At 39.3% G+C, this 16,171-nt stretch overlaps 1 non-coding gene across 1 annotated transcript in view; it reads left to right on the top strand.

The window, feature by feature from the left end:
- Positions 1–1,184: 1,184 nt before the first annotated feature.
- LOC107651330 (uncharacterized) overlaps positions 1,185–16,171 on the top strand; it is a 39,240-nt gene continuing 24,253 nt past the window's right edge. The window contains exon 1 of the transcript XR_008916286.1: positions 1,185–1,688. This is a non-coding gene — a transcript (uncharacterized LOC107651330). The remainder of the gene's footprint in view (positions 1,689–16,171) is intronic.

Below are 16,171 nucleotides of genomic sequence, written 5' to 3'. Positions count from 1 at the left end.
ATTGAAATAGCCTGTTGGTTGGTTTGCTTGTTTTCTCTCATTTCAGCCCAGTCTCCACTTAGGTCACCAGTAAGGACAGGTATGGCCACATCATATCCCCCTACTCAAAAGATTCCAGTGGCTCCCTATCACCTACAAGTTCAAATGCAAAACCCTCTGTGAAGCATTCTAAAGCTCTCTATAACTACCCATTTCCAGTCTTCTTGTCCCTTAAACTAGTTCCCCACCTCCATCTTTTGCCCCCTTCCCCAAGTGCTCTTTAGTGACACTGTTCTCCTTGCTGTTTCATGAACAGCAAGACACTCTAGTATCTTGGCTGGGGGCATTTTCTCTTTCTCTCTCCCATGCCTAGAACATACCATCTTATTCATGCAGCTCCCCCCTTTGCCTCATGACTTCCTTTAAATTCCAACTAAAATTCTACCTTTAACAGGAAATATTTTCCAACCCCTCTTAATTCCAGTGTCTTTCCTCTCAATTATCTACTTGTTTATAGCTCATACATAGTTATTGACTTGTGGGATGCCCTATTAGATAGTAAGCTTAAGCTCCTTGTTGTATTTCCAGATTTAGCAAGTATATATAGGAACCCAACAGATACTTAATGACTGATCTATGACTTGCCCTACCTCTTTTTCAGGGTAGAAAGAGAAGAGGTTTGTAAAAGTCAAAATGCTGTGATTAAGTCTTTGGTGTAAGAACTTGAATTAAATTTGCTTCATTAGGAATATCCTTCTTGGACCTTAGTTTCCTTATCTGTAAAATAATAATACAACTAATCCTTATTATGTATCATGGACCCTGCACTTAATTATCATCTCATCTGATCCTGGGGAGTAGGACCTGTTATTATTATTATATCTATTTTTAAAAAATGAAGACATTGAGGTAAACAGTGACTTGCCCAGAGTCACATAGTTAGATAGTATTAGTTTTAATCTGAACTCTGGTCTTTTTCACATCAGGCCTAAGAACCTGTCCCCTGCACTTCCAAGCTGCCTCTGAATGGGTAGAGCTGATGCTCTTTTAGATTCTAAGCAGAGCAGTGCCTCTATTGTGGGTGAACGCCGTTACATACGAAAAGGTGAAACCCAGATCCCTAAATAATACCATCCCCTTCCTTCCCCAACCAAGAAAAATACGCGCATGCGGAGGGACGTGGCACGCGGCTAAAAACATGCGCATGCTCACTAAGGTGGCGCCCTGGCGGAGTACTCAGAGCATACTCATAGCCAGAGGAGCTTAAGTTTGTCTCTAGCGAGGAAATGAAGTTAGAGACAGGAATGGTGTTTCCAGCGCATAATAATTCTAGCTTTAAGCCAATTTCTTTTTCGATTATTTAAGGATTTTGTCTCACAAAGAATCTCAAGGCCATTTAGACAAAAAGGGCCCACCTCCTCCTCGGAATGGCCCCAGCCTATTGGCTCAATCTCATGCCCATCAGCACCGGAAACTGGTGATGAGTTCTCAGGGCTCGGCGGAGTTCTTTTGGGTATTGTAGTCCTGAGGGCTGGAGGACAAGCCTGCTTTCCTCTTTTCTTTCGTTCTTTTCGGGAGGAATTTTTTTTTTTTGCACTTCCGGAAGTAGAACAGCAACCTCAGTACTCCCGGTGAGGGGCGGAGCGTTTGCCTTCAATCCCCTCTGGCTTTGTGGACAGAGGCTGCTCGAGGCTCCTTGAGATCGCATGGTAAGAATGGAAAGAGTTTCGGATTTGCTCCTGAGTTCGAATTATGACCTCAATGCTTACCAACTTCGTGACCCTGTGTAAATACCTTCCTCCCCCAATAATTGTTTTCTTTATCTGTAAATTAGCAAGAACAAATCTAGGTGAATGACGAATGTAAAGTTGATTGTGAATATTTGACCTTTATGGAAATGTGAATTATCCTGTTAATGGATGTCTTATTTATTCAACAAACATTTATTAAGCACATTTTGTTAGGAGCTGGGGGAGTGGGATCAAGTTAACATTTAAGCTTCCTGAGCCTCAATGTCCCCATCTAAAAAATGGAGATAATATTTAAACTACCTATTCCACAGGGTGGTCATGGGGAAAAGATTTTGTAAATTAATTTAATTAAATTAAATAAACCTTAAATTGACATATGACTGTAAGCTCAATATTAAGCTGGGGGGAAGTGGGGTTAATATTCTATTTTGTCCTGACTCTTCATGGCCCCATTTGGAATTTTCTTGGTAGGGATACTGAAGTGGTTTGCTGTTTCCTTCAGAAGCTCATTTTGTAGATGAGGAAATGGATGCAAACATTTATATGGCACTTATTATGTGCTAGGCACTGTACTTTTACAATTATTCTCTAATTTAATACTCATAAGAACCCTAGGAGGTAGGTGCTAGTAAAGAAACTAAGGCCAACAGGTTAAGTGACTTGCCTACCGATACACAAATAGTCAGGATCTGAGGACAGATTCAAACTCAGGTCTTCCCTGACCTCAGGCTCATCACTATCCAGGTTACTTCATAGCTGTCCTAGATAGGAGGAAAACCAAGAAAGACAAGTGTCACAAAAACTAGAAAGAGTGTGCAGGCTTGATGGACAGCGTCAGAGACTACAGAGAAGCTAGGGAAAGTCATGCCTGAGGAAAGGCCATTAGATTTGACAAATAAAATCAATAACTTTGGAGAGAGCAATTTCAGATGAAATATGGATAAGGCTGGAAACCAGATTATTGAGGGTATAGAATCAAGTGAGATGAAAGAAGATGGCAGTTGTGAGTGTGGATGGCTTTTTCAAAGAGTTTACTATGAAGAAGAGGAGAAATACAGAATAATAGCTGACAGGAATGAGAGGATCATGGAAGAGAATTTTAAGGATGCCTCCATCCTTAAAACAAACATAAGCATGTTTGTAGGCAGCCAAGAAGCAACCAATAAAGAGGGGGAGATTAAAGATGAAAGAGGGAGGGAATGTTAGAGGAGGCAGCTCCAGAGCTCTTTGTTTTCAATGCCCTGCCAAGTGAGCTTCCTGATTGAACATAGAAGCATCATCCTCAAAAAGCAGTGCTTTAGTGGAGTATTTAGAGAGGACCCAGGAGACTGAGTGGTGGGTAAACTCTAACCCTAATCCCTTGTGTAGGTACCAAAAGAAATAGAAGATATCTTTCCTGTTGTTGGAAGTCACAGTCTAACTAGGGAAATACTATACAAACACTTGGAAGATCTGAAGTCCATCTACATAGAAACCTGGTAGCAAGTTTAGTTTGGATGTTGAATGTAGTCATTTAGGGTAGACTTCTTGGATGAACATTGTTCACAAAATCACAGGTGTTTGGAGCCTTGAAGATCACCCAAATCCAACCCCCTAATTTTGCAGATGAGGAAACTAAGATAAGCAAAGAGAAATAACTTGCTCAAGATATTTTGTGGAGCAGAACAGGGACTTGGCTAATCTCCTGCCTCCAATTCCAATATTTTTCCTACCATACCTTTATTCCCATTTTAAACTGGACTTTGATTGGTAGAAAGCAAGAGTGAAATCATAAGGACAGTTGGGAAGAAATTGTGGTTTTGTCTGTCTCCCATCAAAAGTCAGTAAAAATTTATTCAACATTTGTCCAGCAGCTCCTCTGTACCAGGCACTGTACTAATCTGGTTTTTGTCTTCAGAGTGTGTTGTAGTGGAAAAACACTCTGGAGTTGGAATTATGAGAAATCTTGGTTTTGAATCTAGCTTCTAACTATGACTTTCTGTGTGACCATGAATAAGCCTATCCCTGAAAGGTTCTTAGTCTCAGTTTCTTCATATGTAAAATGGTAATATAGTACCTACCGTATCTGATTGCTTTGAGGATCAAATGGCATGTCATGTATAAAGTGCTTTGTAAAACTTAAAAGACACCCTATAAATCTTACCTCTTATCTTCTGCTATGTATCTTTTTGGAAAATTGGGGTTCTTCTTCTTTGTTTACCTATGTCTCATTCAAAAAGTATTTAGTAATCATTTATGGTATGCTCAGGATTGTGTTGGATTCTGTTAGGGATATAACAGAATTATAAAATGTAGTCCTTACTCTTTCCTGCCTCTCTTTTGAGAATCCTTGTGGGCTGCCCCCAATTCTTAGAGTTTGGCTTCCTCTATTTCTCAATCCTTTGATGGGTGACTACAGGACCACTTCTCTTTCCATAATGCCTCATAGTAATCATATTCTCACTCTCCATATGAGATTATAATTGGGAAAGTTGGGATTGAATAGTGGAAAAGTCTTCTTACCCAAGATAGCCTGCTATATACCATACCCTGAAGATCCTGAGGGTTTAGCTCTGTGTCATCCTAGATGCCAGCATGCTTTGAAGGTTTGGCCTTTGTACCTTGAGAGGTTATGATACTATGCCTTTTGGTACAGATGCATAACCTCAAAGCATTTGGGGAAAAAAGCCTTTTAGGGGACCATTTCCCACTAGTCAAATATGACCCACTCCTGGGCTATATGGATGATTTCCTGAATCCCTTTCTATTTTAGTGTGTTTTCATCACAGGTTTTTAAGAGAATGAGTTTCTTTTTAAGCATTTTCCATAAGCCCAACATTGTACAAAATATGTTGTCCCTATGAAATTTACAGTCCATTTGGGAGATAAGATCTGTGTACACGAAGCAGCTAGAGATCAATACTAGACAGTGTGAGAACAAGACTTTATGTGATAGAGGCTCTACATGCTATAAGAATTCAGGGAAAAGAAGAGGAGAAGTGTGATATAGTGGAAAGAAAGCCTGGAGCCTAGTCCCAGTTCAATCACTAGCCAGTTATGTGATTTTGGGTTAATCATATTACCTCTCTGAATCTCAGCTTACATATCAGTGAGATGGAGACAGGGCACCTAGAAGGTATAGTGAATTGAGTGCCAGGTCTGGAGGAAGGCTCATCTTCCTGATTTCAAATCTGGCCTCAGATCCCCAGTAGCTGTGTGACCCCAGTCAAGTCACTTAACCCAATTTGCCTCAGTTTCCTTATCTATAAAATGAACCGGAGAAAGAAATGACAAACTACTCCATTATCTTTGCCAAGGAAACCCCAAATCAAATGGGTACTGAAAAGACTGAAATGACTGAACAACAAGCTGGAGATAATGCCATTTGCTCCGTCCTCCATCACAAGGAACACATGATTATGAAGGACATACTCTGTAAACCATAAAATGCCATTTAAAAGTCTCTGTGGTTATTGGAGAAAACAGTTGGGGGGGGGGATGGAATTTGAGCTGAAAGTCTGGCAGATGTTGGGAATAGCTTTAGCAAAGATAGGACTGAATGTGATCCTTGGAAAGGGAATTTGAGTCAACAAACAAATGTATAAAGGCTCACTAAGCCCAAGGATCTGTGCTAGGTACTGAGGATACAAAGATGAAAAATGACAGCCCCTCAGTGTAGTGCTTATGTCACAGAGTTGTCATAAGGATCAAAGGAGAAAATAGATATAAAGCTCTTTGTAAACCTTAATGCACTGTATAAATGACAGCCTTTACCCATGAGATTTAAGTTTAGTAGAGAAGATAAAATATGTGTGCAAACAACTATGAGCACAAGTTAGAAAATAAATATGTGCATAGAATGGATCAGATTAACTAGAGTCTAAGGAGAAAGAAATCACTTCTACCTGGAGTGGGGAGGGTGGGAGATTTGAGGAGGCATCATGGAAATGGCTCCTGAGCTGGGCCTTGAAGGAAGAGAGTTGGAAAGAGAAGAACAGAGCTCATACCTAGTATGGGAGATGGCATGTACAAAGGCACACAAACAGCACAAAATGGGATGATTGGGAAAAAGAAATAGTTCAGTTTGACTGAGATTTAGGATGCTTGTGGAATGAGACTTCCAGCTACATGGGCAATGAAAAACCTTAAGGCCAGGCCAAACATGTTTTATTTGAATGACAGAGGGGAACCACTTCAGGTGTTTTTCAAGGAAAAGATGTGATTAAGTAGGTCTGTGTATATCCAAAGCATGTAGTCCTGAACTGATTTGTAGTGTAGGAGAAAAGAAAGGATGGATATGAGAGATTGGGGGTCCCGGGCTCACTAGGACTTGACAGTTGAGTTGCAGTGGGATATGAAGGAGTCAGAAGATTCTAGCCTGACTCCAAGATTTGGAACCTGGATTACTTGCAGAAAAGTGTGCAAGTGAACAAGAATGGGAAATTAGGAGGAGGTGAAGAGGGAATTGGGGAGGACATATATGGTTGGCCTTTTTGGAGAAGGTTTCTCCTGAGAAGTAGTGCGAAATGAAGTTAAATGAGTAGAAGATAGGGAGGTCAGAAACTGAGGGCCTTGATTATCTAACCAAATGTAAACAGGTTTAGATTGACAGCTTGGTGTAATGAATAGAGAGCAGCCTCAGGGTTAAGAAGATCTTAGTTTGGGGCATCTAGGTAGCACAGTGGATAGAGTATCAGGCCTGGAGAAGGGAGGATCAGAGTTTGTATCTGACCTTAGAGACTTCCTACCTGTGTGACCCTGGGCAAGTTATGTAAATTCCATTGCCTAGCCTTTGCCACTCTTCTGATTTATAGTTAGTATTAAGAAATTAAGGGATTAAAAAAAAAAGAAGCAACTCTCACATATACAGACTGTGGGCTTTTGGGCAAATTACTTAACAAGAAACTCTCTAAAACTGTAAATTACAGAGCTGGTGCTGAACTCCATTGGTAGAGACAAATCCCACCCCCGCCCCCCCCCTTTTAAAAACCCTTACAATTTTCTTCTCATTATTTCTGCTCATCAAATAAAAATTTTGATTTTAAGGAAGAAGAGAGATAAGGTCTAGTGTTACAAGGGAATCACTTTAAAAGACTGATATATATTAATTTAAGGTCGCCAAGGAATCAGCTATGTAATTCCTAAATGAAAAACTTAAGTCAGCTGTCAGCCTTTTTGGAGTTTAATTACAATAGGAGTAAGAAAGGAATTAGAGATAGAGAGAGAGAAAAAGGGAGAGAAGGGAATAGGGCTTAAATACCCCTTCTGTTTAGGCTGGGCCAAAAGGCCCAAGCCCTTAGATAGCTGGGGCAAAGAAAAGAGATCAGTCCCTATTACTCACGTGTCCAAAATGGAGAAACAGTCTCAGAGGCCCCCACCTTCAGCTTCCTTCAGAGCAAACCTTCCTAGAGCCACAGGAACCACACCGACCAACTCTCCTCCACCTCCTTCAGCTTCAGCCCCTCCTATCTTCAAGGAAACCATCCAAGTCCCTCCCCTCAGATCTCCCATCTACCAATCACTTATTCATCAATTTCCCTGTGCCAATGGAGGCTCTAGCTTAACCCAGGACCGCCCAGAGGTTTCTGGCTTTTGCACATGTCTGTTGAAGGTCATATTTTCAAATGATTAAATCTTTACTCCTTTGCTACAGCCCTTTCTAAATCCTGTTAACTTGAGTATGGCAGAGATTGGAATAATTAAATTTTGATCTAGGCTGCAGCCCTTATTCAATCCTATTAGGACTGAATAGGGTGGAGATTTATTCCAAGTATCTCCATTGTATCAATTCTAAAATCAATCAAGACTCAAAGAAATTCCTGTTCTATGCTTAAGCATAGGTCAAAGTCCTTTCCATTGTTCAGCAAAGGGTTTCTGTCCTAAAGTAATCTTAAGAAGGGAAGAGAAGGAACCTCCCATGCCAATGGGGTTCCCATTCCAATAGACTATCAGTAAGAAATTTTCCAAGTATGAAATATCCCAATGGTGAAATTTCCAACATTTATAAGTCTAAGGAAATTTGAGGTTTACAATCCCCCCTGATAATCATTGGGAGACTAGTCTCCCCATTGATCATTTAACATAATCATTTTGTAGTTCTAAATTCACTTCTAACTAAAGATATACACAATATTCAATTTTCTAGGAGAAATTAGAATAGTGAGAGAGGAAATAGAAAAGAAAAGAAAGCAAAACCAATGTTTGCTAGGCGCATTGACAGAAAGCCAAATTAGGGGCAGTCCCTTTTGGCATAAATGTGTACAGTTATAATAAATTTTCAATCAAAAGTTCAGTCCAATCAACCACATCCAAAGTTCATTCTTGATCTTCTTGATGAAGTGTAGGTTTTCGGCATTTTTCTGCAACAGTTCATTCTCTGGATATAAAAGTTTCGAGCTTCTTTCTTGAAGATCTTTTCTCGAACAAAATCAAAATCTTTGAAATTTTTTATAACAGTAAAATCTTAAACAAAAGTCTTGGATTTTTATAAAAATACAATCTCAAACAAAAAAAATTCAAAAATTCTTAGATTTTAAATTAAAATACAATCCCCCCTGAAGTAAGTATTTAAAAAAAAATATCAAGTTTAGCTCAGAATGCAATGTTCAGTTATGGGGGTGTATGTGTCAATTTTCAAAAGAATAGAAAAATAATCAAAAACATAAGAAAAATTCAAAATAGACCTTGTATAGGTCCAGTTTAAAGTAATTTCTATCCCACAAGTATGTAGGACAGAATGCAGTAATATTTCACTTAGCCATTTGTAGCCAAGACTACAGGAAGTTGCCATAATATAAGAAGAAAAGAATTAGAATTCTATTTTGATGGGGAAATGTCATTCCCTTGTCTGATTTTTTTTTTTCAGAGATATAGGGAGCCAGCATGATAGTCAAGCTTTGTACTTGTTTGAGTATTTCGAAAAGAGTGTAGATACAAGGAAGTCCTACGACTTAAACATAAGTTAAGCGTCGCAACCTCGAGTCTCACTTTAATATTTCATGTGTGCTCTATTGGCACTATTCAGGTTTAGTCTGTGCTCCTTGTTTTTATCCCTTTTCCTGGAATCAGACACAAACATTAATCACAGTCCTATAATATTTTATCAATAAATAGCAGGTTCCCATAGTTTAAAGCTTTTAGGCATATATTGATATTATAGCAAGAGTATATATATTAACTTGTATTACTGCAGGGAAAAAATATTAATATTAATTATGTGTACCTTCAGTACAAAAAAATGAGAAAAAAAATCAAATATTCTGATAAAAAAATAAAAGAAAAGAAATAAGAAAAAATAAGAAAAAAATCAGTAATTCAATATATTCTTGAAAAAAAAATCCATTTGTCTATGGATTATTATCTCCAATTCTTATGATAAGATAGAGTCACAATTCATATGATAGGATAGAGTCAATCAGTCTCAGCAGAAGATGCTTTCTTCACATGTGAGCAGTGAATCCAAGAGTCTCTTTCTCCAATCTTTATAGATGTTGGAGTAGTTAATAATATTTGGAATGGTCCTTCCCATGAAGGTTCAGTTGCTCCAGTTCGCTTGAAATTCTTGATATAAACTTTATCTCCTGGGTTCAGGTCATGCAGAGAAAAGTCTAATGGTCCAGCTTGTACTACAGCTCCGGATTCATGAAGTTCACGTAGTTTGTGCTGTAACTCCTGTATATAGGAAGCAATAGTAATATCTCCCCCTAATAGCGATGTATAAGCCGGGGAGAAAGGCTTAGCCTGTATAGGTGGATGTCCAAAAAGCATCTCAAATGGTGAAATATGTAAGTCTCCTCTAGGCCTGCTTCTAAGATAAAATAGGGCCAGAGGGAGAATTTCAGGCCATTTTAAATGGGTCTCAGTGCATAATTTTCCAATCACAGTCTTAAGTTCTTTATTCATCTTGAGGTTAAGTGACTTGCTCAGGATCACACAGCTTGAACTCAAGACTTTTCATCTCCAGGCCTGACTCTATCCATTGAGCCACCTAGCTGTCTTGAGACAAATTTTTCATTCATAGTTTCTTACATGAATGGAACCAAGATCTGGTCTCCCCGCAAGCCACCAAAAAGGAACCCTGCCTGCTCTTTACTACTTCATGGGCTGTTTTAAGAATCAGGTCAATTAAGTAATTAATAACCCTTTATTAAGCACTGCTTTTGTGCCAGGTCTTGTATTAAGTACTGAGGATGCAAAGGAAAGAGAAAAAAAAAACCCAATCTTTTCCCTGAAGGAGCTTACATTTGCCTGGAGGAGGCAACATGTAAATAAACAGATTGATTCAAAATAAATAGAGAGTAGGTGGAAGATAAATTTAGAAGGGAAGGCTCTAGCTGCTTGGGTGAGGAGAAAAGCCTCTAGCCGGAGGTGGCAGTTGAGTTGAAGCTTAAAGAAAGCCAAGGTTTCTGAGAATTGAGGTGAGGGGAGAGAGCATGCTAGGTATGGGGGACAGAGGGCAAACACATGCAAGTGGGAGGTGGGAACAGTAAATGAGCCATTATGGCTGCATTGTAGAGTATGTCTGGAGGGGAGTAAAAGGTAAGAAGACTGGAAAGTTGAAAGAGGCTAGGCTGTGAAGAGTGTTAAATACCAAATGGAAGACCTTATATTTGATCTTGAGGTAAGGAGCCACTAAAGTTTGTTGAGGAGAGGGGCAACTTCAGAAAATTCACTTAGGCGACTGTGTAGAAGATGGATTGGAGTAGGGAGAGTTTTGAGGCAGAGACTTGTTGAGAGGCTGCATTAGGCTAAATGACTAGTGATGAAGGTCTGAATTAGGATGGTAGATGTACAAGTACAGTAAAGGAAGCAGCTAGGTAGCTCAGTGGATAGAACACTAGGTCTGGAGTTAGGAAGACCTGAGTTCAATCTAGCTTCAGCCACTTAATAGCTGTGTGAGTCTGGGTAAGTCGCTAAATCACACTATTTGCCTCAGTTTCCTTGTCTGTAAATTGAGTTAGAGAAGAAAATGGCCAAATCACTCCAGTATCTCGGCAAAAAACTGGAAATCAAGAGGATGCCCATCAATTGAGGAATGGCTAAACAAATTGTGGCATATAATTGTGATGGAATACTGCTGTACCATAATGATGAGCAGGTTAATTTTTTTAAAAAATCATGAAAGACCTACATGAAATTATAAAGAGTGGAACAAGCAGATCTAAGAGAGCATTATACTCAGCAACACAAATATTGTTTGAAGAGTAACTTGTGTATGTCCACCTCCAGAAAAACAACTAATAACTAAGGGGGAAAAGTAAGGCATAGTTTTATAAGTACATGTATCTTTTTTTGCCTTTTCTGGTGTGGGGAGAGGAAGGAGGGAGGGAGATACCTGGGAATTTTAATGTAACAAACAAATTGAAAAATAAAAATATTCCCATTATGGAGTCTCAAAGAATTGTACACGACTTAAAAAAAACTGAACAACCAATGCAGGGAAGAGGACATATTTGAAAGGAATTTGGGGGGAAAGAAACAACAACAATATTGTTGACTATTGGATATGTGGGTTGAAATAGAGGAAGGTCTTGAAGATGACCCTGTGGTTATGAACCCTGGTGATTGGTAAGACAGTGGGCTTACAAGGGAATGGGGAACTGAGGAGATAAACTCTATTTAGGACTTGTGGAGTTTTCATTCAGTTTGAAATGACTCAAGCAATTCGCAAGACAGCTAATAAAATCTTTCTTGTTATTCTTGTGGAAGAGATGGAGAGCTGTGGGCTAGACACTAATATAATTAAGCAGATTCAGAATTAGTTGAATGGCTAAATTCAAAGTGTGTCATTAATGGTTTGTTGCCATTTTGAAAGGAATTCTCTTGATGGCATACTTAAGGGAAAGATACTTGGCCTTGAGCTCTTTAGCATTTTTATCAATGATTTGGAGAAAGTCTAGATGAAACCTTAGCAAATTTGTGCATGACACTAAATTAGGGCAGAAAATGAAACTCATTGGATGGCAGGGGCAGGATCTAAAAAAGATCTTGATAGTCTAGAAATCCATCTTAGATATGTCTAAGAAGATGAAATGTAAAAAAAAAAATTATGGATAAATTTTGTTTTCTTATCACCTTCATTTTCTATTATGTCCCTCTTCTCTTACCACTCAAAAAAGCCATTCCCTTTAACAAATAAAGAAAAATAAAAGCAGGTCAACAATCAACCAACAAATCAGTTAAATTTACCATTATGGGCTGTGTTCTTCCTCCATAGTCTCTCTCCTCTCCAAGGAAGAGGGAGATGCATTATTTTATCTCTTGGGCCAAGCCTACTTATGCCAATTACACAACATCCAGTTTTTTATTTTTGTTCTTTCCGTTTACATTGATATAGTCATTATGTATATAGACAGCTAGGTTGTTCAGTGGATAATAGAAAGCTGAACTCTCTATCTGGAATCAGGAAGATCTGAATTCAAATCCAGCCTAGGATACTTCCTAACTGTGACCCTGGACAAATCACTCAACCTCTTATATGGATAAATGTGAAGTCCTAGACTTGGTTTTAAACCCAACTTTAGATCTCCAACATAGTAGTTCATCTATAAGATATTTGGTTTTAGTATATCTCGTAGGTATTGTGGCATAAGTCAAGATTGGGTTTGTCTAGTAGGTTCAGAGGCTTTATTCTTTTTTAAAAATTCAACAGGTACTCATAAACCATAAAATCCAATTAAAACTCTTTTAATAATTACAGTTTAAAAGCATATAATAAAAGAATAAAAAGGATATGAAACCATCTTCCTTTCTTCAATTACTGATACAGGGACAGAAGGAAGCAACTTGAAGGCAGTTGGAACTCAGGAGAAGATTCCTGACAACCTTTGCTGCCTTTATGCTATTCCAATTTTAGTTCAAACCCCTAGGTATTTTGGGCTGAGTTATGGAGCCAGTTAGAGGACCAATTGTGGCTGCAACAACTACAATAGTCCTGGGAACCTACTCAGCCTTTCCCTATTTTCCACCCTTTGATAAAAATGTTCTGACATTTTCTGGATCTTTCATCACAAAAACAATGTCAAAAGAGCCTTAAAAACATGGTGGAGGAACTTAAAACAAATGAAAATAAAATAATATTAACAACTCTTTTGAAACAATGGGGAAGTGATAACAGTGGCAATTCATAAAAATCTTTTGGGATAAAATAATCATGATTCCTAGAAGCAGCACCAAGAGGATCACGTTCACCATATACATGTTATTTGTGACATTGTCATCAAATCTTATTACAAGTTTTGACCATGTGAATTAAAATAACCAAGAGATCATAGGCCTCTAATATGTAACCTCTCCTGGAGGCTAAGTTGATACTAAGACTCATTCCATACTGCCAGATACAGAGACTATTCAGTGCTCCTATGCCTGCCAGCTAAAACTTTCCTTCATTGGATCCCCATTGTGTGGCTAATACCAAATTTTGATCCCTTTATCGACGACTGAGGGACTACCATCTTATTCTATAAAGACACCCCTTTGTCTCATCCAAAAACTTAAAATCATCACACAACATCCAAAAGGATTCCTTTCTCTTTCAGTAAATTTCTAGTCATGAGGAAATTTGGTTGCTTTTTCTGTATTATTAAAAAGTAGAGCCTCTCCTAATAATTCAGCCCTTTGATTCCCCAAATTCTTTCTAGGAAGATATTTTTCAACTATCCCAGGGTAAAGAGAACCTGCCAATAAATGGGTACTGGAACTTTTTCTCTAATTACACAAATCCATGTAAGAGGGCAAAAAACTCGAGTCTACCCTGAACAGAAGATAGAATGAAGAAGAGTAAGGGGGATCAGCTAAGATTATATCCAGAAGTAGTCCATACTGGTCAGGCAAGCCCTTCTAAAAGATAGATCCAAGAAACTACTGGAGTGGAAAGCTCTTTTCCTTCTAAGGTTAGTGCTATTTTATCAAAGCCACAGTCTCTGGAAGGTAGGACACCCAGCCTTGATAATTGGGGGCTGATGACAAAACTGTTGTTTTAAAAGTTTGATCCACTGTTCCTAGACATAAGCTGCCTGGGGATGGTATGGAAGATTAAAAACCCAATCAATATGGTGATTATGAGTCTAATTCCAGACCTTCTTTATAGTAAAATGGGTACTTTGATCAGAGTTAATACAAGGGGACCCATAGAGAAGAGGAATGTATTTTGCGAGGGAAAGGAAAAGCCTTGCTTGATATTGGTTGTAGCAATAGCCAACTTAGTTGGCAATGCAGTTCCATATCCTGAAAAAGTATTGACTATAGCAAAGACAAACATCTTGTCCTAAGAGGGCCAGTACAACCGATTTGTCAGTCAGGGCAGGGTGAGAACCATATGAGATTATACAAACAGAAGAGTACCGTTGAGAAGTGGCTGCATCATCTTTATTTAAAGGAATGATGTGATCTTGTGCCAACCATAACACGTATCCTGGCCCTCATGCCAGGTTGATGATAACCCCAATCCCAATGCCTCTCACATTCTTGTGAGGACTGGCTGGCTTCTTTGGTTTATCAGTGGGTGTCTGATATCTCTAGTGAGCATTGGCATGACCCACAAACTACTGCATGCTGCAAGAAGCATCAGCAAAATTTTTCCATTTATCCTGACCCCAAAGTGGAGAGTCTTTAATTGTCCAATTATGTCTGCTCTCCGCCTCAGACCACTCAGCAAAATCCATGGCCACTGCCCAGGCATCAATTTAAATACAAATTGTATCTCCTCCATCCCTCCAAGCTTTTCCCCCAGCCAGCTGTGCAGTTCTTAGCTCAGCCCAGTGGGAGGACTGGCCAAGACCTCCATCCCTTGTCAGGATCGGCTAAGATAATTTTGTAAACTTATAAGTGCTATATAAAGTGAACTATCATTATCTTATTTAACCCTCTCATTTGATAAATGAGTCAGCAGAGACCCAGACAAGGAAAGCGACTTGTCAAAGATCCCCTAAGGCTGAAACCCAGGCCTTTGATTCTATGTCCAGTGCTCTTTCTTGGAAGTTGGGTTTTTATTTTGTGATTATGTTCTCTTCTCTCCCCCAAGGCTGCCTACAGGCCCCATCACTGCTCTGCTAGAGAGCAGCTCCGTAGTAAAGGTGCTGTGTATGCTTTCGACCTCGACCCTTGTTCTGAGATGCCCTTCTTTATGGCACAGGAAAGCATTTTTGATTTCCTCAGGCAGAGGCCCTTCTGGCCTGCCAAACTCAGAGTCCCTAGCCTGCTTGTTAACTACTATTTCTCTGACAAAATGTTTTTTTCTCAAAATGGAGTGACATTTTCCCTGGCTAACTAGGGGAGACAGCTATTATATAGTGGAAAGAGTATTGAAATTGTAGTTATGAGACTTGGCCTTGAATGCAACTCTGTGGGTGACTTAACCTTTTCAAGCCTCAGTTTTCTGTTTTGTAAAATGGGCATAATATTACTTAATAAACCCTCTCATCTTTTCAACTTTCCTGTTTCGCTGGAGGGCACTACTACCTTTTTAGACATCCTAATTAAGCCCTCAGTATCATTTTCAGCTCCTCAGTCTTCCTCACCCTGAATATTCAATCAGTCATCAAATCTTTCAGTTCTCTGCAATATCCCACACCCATTCCTCTCTCTACTTTTACATCTGCTAGCATGGTTCAGTACTTCATCACTATCTCCCTGGAGTGTTTCAGGATCCTCCTAGTTAGACTCTGTCTCATGCCTCTTCCCTTCTCCTTTCTGCAGTCCATCCTCCATATTGCTGCTAAATTGCTATTTCTCATGCACATTCTGACCATATCACTCTGTTCAAGATGTTCCAGTGGCTCCTTATTACTTCTAGGATAACTATAAATTCTGGCTTTTAAAGCTCTTCATGTCCTGGGCCTCTTCTATAATTCAAAGCCCAGGGGATGGCCTGCACAATGTCAGGGAGACAAGATGGAATGTCTAGCAAGGGAGCAACAAAGAGGCCAGTCTGTCTGGAATATCGAATCCATGATAGAGTAGTCTTCAGTAAACCTGGAAAGGTGGGCTGCAATTAGAACCTGAAGGCCTTGAAGTCCCAATTCTTCTATTTGACTTTTAAAATCCTTCTCAGGCTCACTAGAGCTTACATTCCCAGGCTCATAGCGCACATTGCACCTTTAGGGCTACTCCATTGTGGCCCAAGTGGCATGCTTTCTATTACTCATATGTAATATTCCACTCCCTTGTCTTTGGGCTTTGGTTTTGACTATTCCCTAAGACTGGAAGGCCCTACTCCTCTTCTTTGAAAGCTCAGCTCAGGTAATATAGCCTACAGGAAACCTCTCTCTTTTCTTTACTACTGAAATTTCTAGTGCTCTCCTCCTAGAAATTATTTTACCCATACACTGCTTTAATTTTCTGTGTTTGTGTTGTCTCCCTAAAGTTTCTTGAGGCTATGGATTGTTGGCTTTGACTTTGTATCCCCAAAGGTTTAACCCAATCCATTTCCTGCCAGAGTCGACACACCACAAATGCTTGTAGAA

This window comes from Monodelphis domestica, chromosome 2 (assembly GCF_027887165.1).
Source record: "Monodelphis domestica isolate mMonDom1 chromosome 2, mMonDom1.pri, whole genome shotgun sequence".
NCBI lineage: Eukaryota > Metazoa > Chordata > Mammalia > Didelphimorphia > Didelphidae > Monodelphis > Monodelphis domestica.
Note: the sequence above shows the minus strand (reverse complement) of the source record. Positions and strands in the feature narration are given on the sequence as shown.